This window comes from Notothenia coriiceps, unplaced genomic scaffold (genome assembly GCF_000735185.1).
Source record: "Notothenia coriiceps isolate Sejong01 unplaced genomic scaffold, NC01 NC01_scaffold00013775, whole genome shotgun sequence".
Classification (NCBI taxonomy): domain Eukaryota; kingdom Metazoa; phylum Chordata; class Actinopteri; order Perciformes; family Nototheniidae; genus Notothenia; species Notothenia coriiceps.
The window spans coordinates 1-4120 of NW_011346476.1; the positions used below are offsets into that span (position 1 = coordinate 1).

The following is a 4120-nucleotide window of genomic DNA, read 5'->3' on the forward strand; positions in this document are numbered from 1 at the left end:
GAAGATGTCATCTTCGTGCTCATCTGAGTCGGATAAGAGGAACTCAGAGGCATCCTCTTCATCCTCCTCCATATAATCCAGCTCTAGGACATCCCCCGCGGGTGGAACCACGGTGAGGTCCAGTCGGGAGTCCCAGCTTGACACAGCGCGGGGCTCCACTCTCGCGGCTCTCGCCGCCGCCGGATCCCAGCCTGACACGGCACGGGCTCTGACACAGCGTGGGGCTCAACCTCCGCTGCGGTCGTCACCATGTCTCGATTGCCGGCCGGCGAATCAACAGACATGAAGAGGTCCTGTCCCGACAGGCTAGCTTGGTGCGCTAGCCGTCGGCGGAGGCTCTTGGTGGTGAAGCGGGCACAATGTCCGCACGAACCGGGGGCATCGATAGCCTCCTGGGCGTGTTCCAGCCCAAGGCAGGACGAGCAGACCTGGTGTGAGTCCGTGCGAGTAGCCGGCAAGCGCCCGTCGACCGAAAGTTAGCTTGTGGTTCAGTCTGTGGAAAGTTAAGCTAGCCCGGCTACTGATATTTTGAGATGTGATCCGAAGCGAGAAGAGGTGTTTGAATGACGCTGCGACGTAGCGCAAGCTACTTAAAGGGTGGTTGGATTCCCTGACGTAGACGTCAAGATCACCAGCCAATCAGGATTGGCGTAATGAGATTGATGCTTCTGTTTGCATACGCGTTGAGGCGCATCTCATAGTGAGACATCGAACGGAGTGTTATGAATGAGAACTGAAGTTACCTACTGTAACTCCAGCTTCTATGAGTAGGCTATAGGCATAGCCCTCTAAGGCTATCGCTGGAATAGGAAGGAGGCCCGACAATCTGCTCCCATACAAACAGCTTTTCTTCAGCTATTCATGGAGCCAGTGGGGCCCAGAACTTAGAGGGCTGTGCCTATACTCATAGAAGCTGGAGTTACAGGTAACTTCAGTTCTATTTCGTATAGGCTTCGCTATTGGGTTAAGGGCGAAGCATGATGTAGTCTGCCAATGGGTCCGCCCGGTACCAGAAGCTCAGACACACCTACTCAAATAATAACCCATGCCTACATGTTTGAGAACCCTCTATGAAACGTCAAGCTACCCCACAGCACACCCAAAAGAAAATCTCTGGCGTCGACACTGTCCACGGCACATGACGGTTTTGTGTGCCCTCCCATGAAAATGATATGCCCTCTCTGTAGATTTGTTCTGGCGCCGGGTCTGTATAGGACATGTCAGTCTGTGCTTTTAAATTGGGGTTTTATATAGTTTTTACGTCACGTATGAGAGTTTTCAGTCTGTGGCTTTAAGTATGGTTTTATTGTCCTGTGTTATACATTTGTTGTATGTCCTATCTGCTTGTTATTTAAAAAAAGGTTCTTATATATAGTAAGGCAAGGTAAGTTTATTTATATAGTACCTTTCAACACAAGGCAATTTAAAGTGCTTCACAACAATTAAATACATTAAGAACATTAAAAAATAGTGCAGTTGAAACACATTATAAAATGGCATTTAAAAACAGTAAAATAAAGATAATAAAAGAAACATTAAAAACGACAAGAAAATTAATCTTTGGCCTTTAAACCATTTTTATTTTCAATTCCCGGAATTAGGATATTTAAACCATTAATGATGTGCTATAGAAATAAAGTTGGATTGGATTAATGTTCGATAACACTCTCGTGCACAAGCTGACGCATACACATGTTTCATTCAAATAACAGCACTAGTGCCAGACTCCAGTGAGTGAATGCTAACTCATGTATAAAGTCTGGTTGCTATCAATGGGAGATGGCCTGCAGCCACAGAAGGTGCAAAGGAAGCACATCCTGCCAGAGACTGGCTTCAAACAAATATGTTGGCTTCAAAGAGAAACAGATAATTGGAAATTATACTGTGGGGGGGGGGGTTGGAACAATGCATGTGGCCCTAACCACCATGTTGAAGTGAAGTCACACCAAGAGCATCATGAGAAAGACTCAAGGCGGAACACTCTCCTTATATTAAGTGCAAAAAGTTACTTGATTGAATGTTAGACCTAAGCATTTCTAATTGTCCCTCATTATTTTAAAGATCTTGTTTCTAATACTTGTTTAAATAAAGTTATTCAAACAAGGTATTCTTAAGATTCCCTCTGATATGCTTATTTTCTGTTTGCAGGACCTGAAGCTGATCTGCTGCCTCGAGTGGTGCGTTCAAGTGCCTGTCAAGAACACAACAGCCTACACACTCGCCTGGATGTAGTGGAGAAGGTGCTGTTTCCAAACCAAACGACTTTCAGCGCTCAGTGGTCGTTTATTTTTAGTGCCAATATTTTCAGCTTTATCATATTTTTTGCTTTCTCTCCGACTGCCAGAAAATCCTCAGTATTTCCTTTAATGGTTAAGATGTGGACAAAGCTGTGGCTCACTGCCCATTAAAACCCAAATATTTGTCTACTTTTCCAAAAACGCTGATCAGCCCACATTCATCGGACAACCCCCATGCTAAGCTTAAATTAGCTAAACCAGATGTTTTCAGAATCAGAATCAGAATACCTGTATTAGTCCCACAGAGGGGACATTTACATTGTTACAGCAGGAAAGAGCCAAACACAGCTTAATGTAACCTAAGCATGCATAAAAAAGTATTAAAGATTACAAAAAATAATAATTTAAAAAAGTTACACATTTAAAAAAACACACATCCTGTAACAGTTCTGAGAATTTAGCAGCCAGGTATTGGGCATCTGTATAAATCATATGATTAAATGATTGCCTTACTCATCATGTGTGATAATTCTACTATTCATAATATAAGTAATGAATGCATTATTCATTATATCAACCACACAAATATGTCTTGTTCCTGCTACAGAAAGTGGAGGACACAGTGGAGAAGTTGGAGGTTGAGCTGGCTGCTCTCCTGGAAGCCATTGAAGCCCCAAAGTGGAGCTCCCTGCTGGACAATACAGGAACACCAGCAGTGGATATCCTGGAAGACCCCGAGTGGAGGTCCTAAAGCGGAGCCATTTATATTCATGTTATTCCTATAGTCTAAGACACTCCGAAAACAATATGGTGAACTCTCTCCTAAATCTAAAAAACGAGAGTTCGAAAAACCTAAATGTGTGCTGTCGTCAAGTTTAGGCGACTGTTAGAGGTGGTGGGGTCGTCTGAAGGTTTGGGGTTTGATCCCAGCCTATACAGTCAACATGTTGATCTTTCCTTGGGCTAGATACTTCCTCCTATGACCAACTCTGAGCATCTCTGAATGTTAGTTTCCTCAAGGTCTTTGAGGGATCATAAAGACTGGAGAAGCACCTTATAAATGCAATCATTCAATCAACATTTACCATTGTACAAAGTGTGGAACTGCTCATAAGTAAATTACTATATTAAAAAAAGATCTCTCCTTCATTCTTTAGAGCTGATCAGACTATACTTGATGACATCACAAGTTGAAAGCTTTTCAGGTGTCTGGCTTTGAGAGGGACTAGCTCATGTTCACATTGATTGATTTAACTTTCTTAGGTCATGGAAATAATATGTGAATGTTTTTACTTTACGTGGTCCCTTGAAATAAATGTTAACTTGTTTTTAGTGGTGTGTATTCATTCACCGTGGCAGTGTCAACATGATGTTTTGATCTTAAAATAGGGGCACATTGTAAAGCTTGTCTGCATTTTGACTTTAACTAATCCTGTGACAGCCTCATCCCCTCTGCAGTACAGTAACACAGCTCATGTGAATTCCCTTTAGATGCCTCTGCTCAATTTATACCCATCTTCATCGCCCTCTACTGTCTGCAGACACAGTGTGCCTTTAGTTTTGTATTTGAATGGAAATGACTGAGATACTTAATTAAAAGAAGGACCTTTATCTCTTTATCAAAGCAGTTCAAGCAGCATTTGTTAAACACAAAGAGCAGTTTGTTGCAGTTACAGTAGCAAGGCATTTTACGTTTTGATACCTCATCAGAAACCTGATTTATGGAATGCAGTGGAAATAATGTAATGCAATTCATGTGTATTTCAATCAATCAATCAATCAATGTTTATTTATATAGCCCAATATCACACATGTTACATTTGTCTCAGTGGACTTCACAGTTTGTACAGAATAAGATTCCTGTCTCCCACAGCGCATCAAAC

General features: G+C 42.3%; 1 long non-coding RNA gene across 1 annotated transcript; it reads left to right on the plus strand.

Moving 5' to 3' along the window:
- The first annotated feature begins 3 nt into the window (after positions 1 to 3).
- LOC104948130 (uncharacterized) lies at positions 4 to 3569 on the plus strand. Its single transcript, XR_798636.1, has 3 exons — positions 4 to 15; positions 2116 to 2240; positions 2845 to 3569. It is a non-coding gene; the product is annotated as an uncharacterized lncRNA (long non-coding RNA).
- The last annotated feature ends 551 nt before the right edge of the window (positions 3570 to 4120 follow it).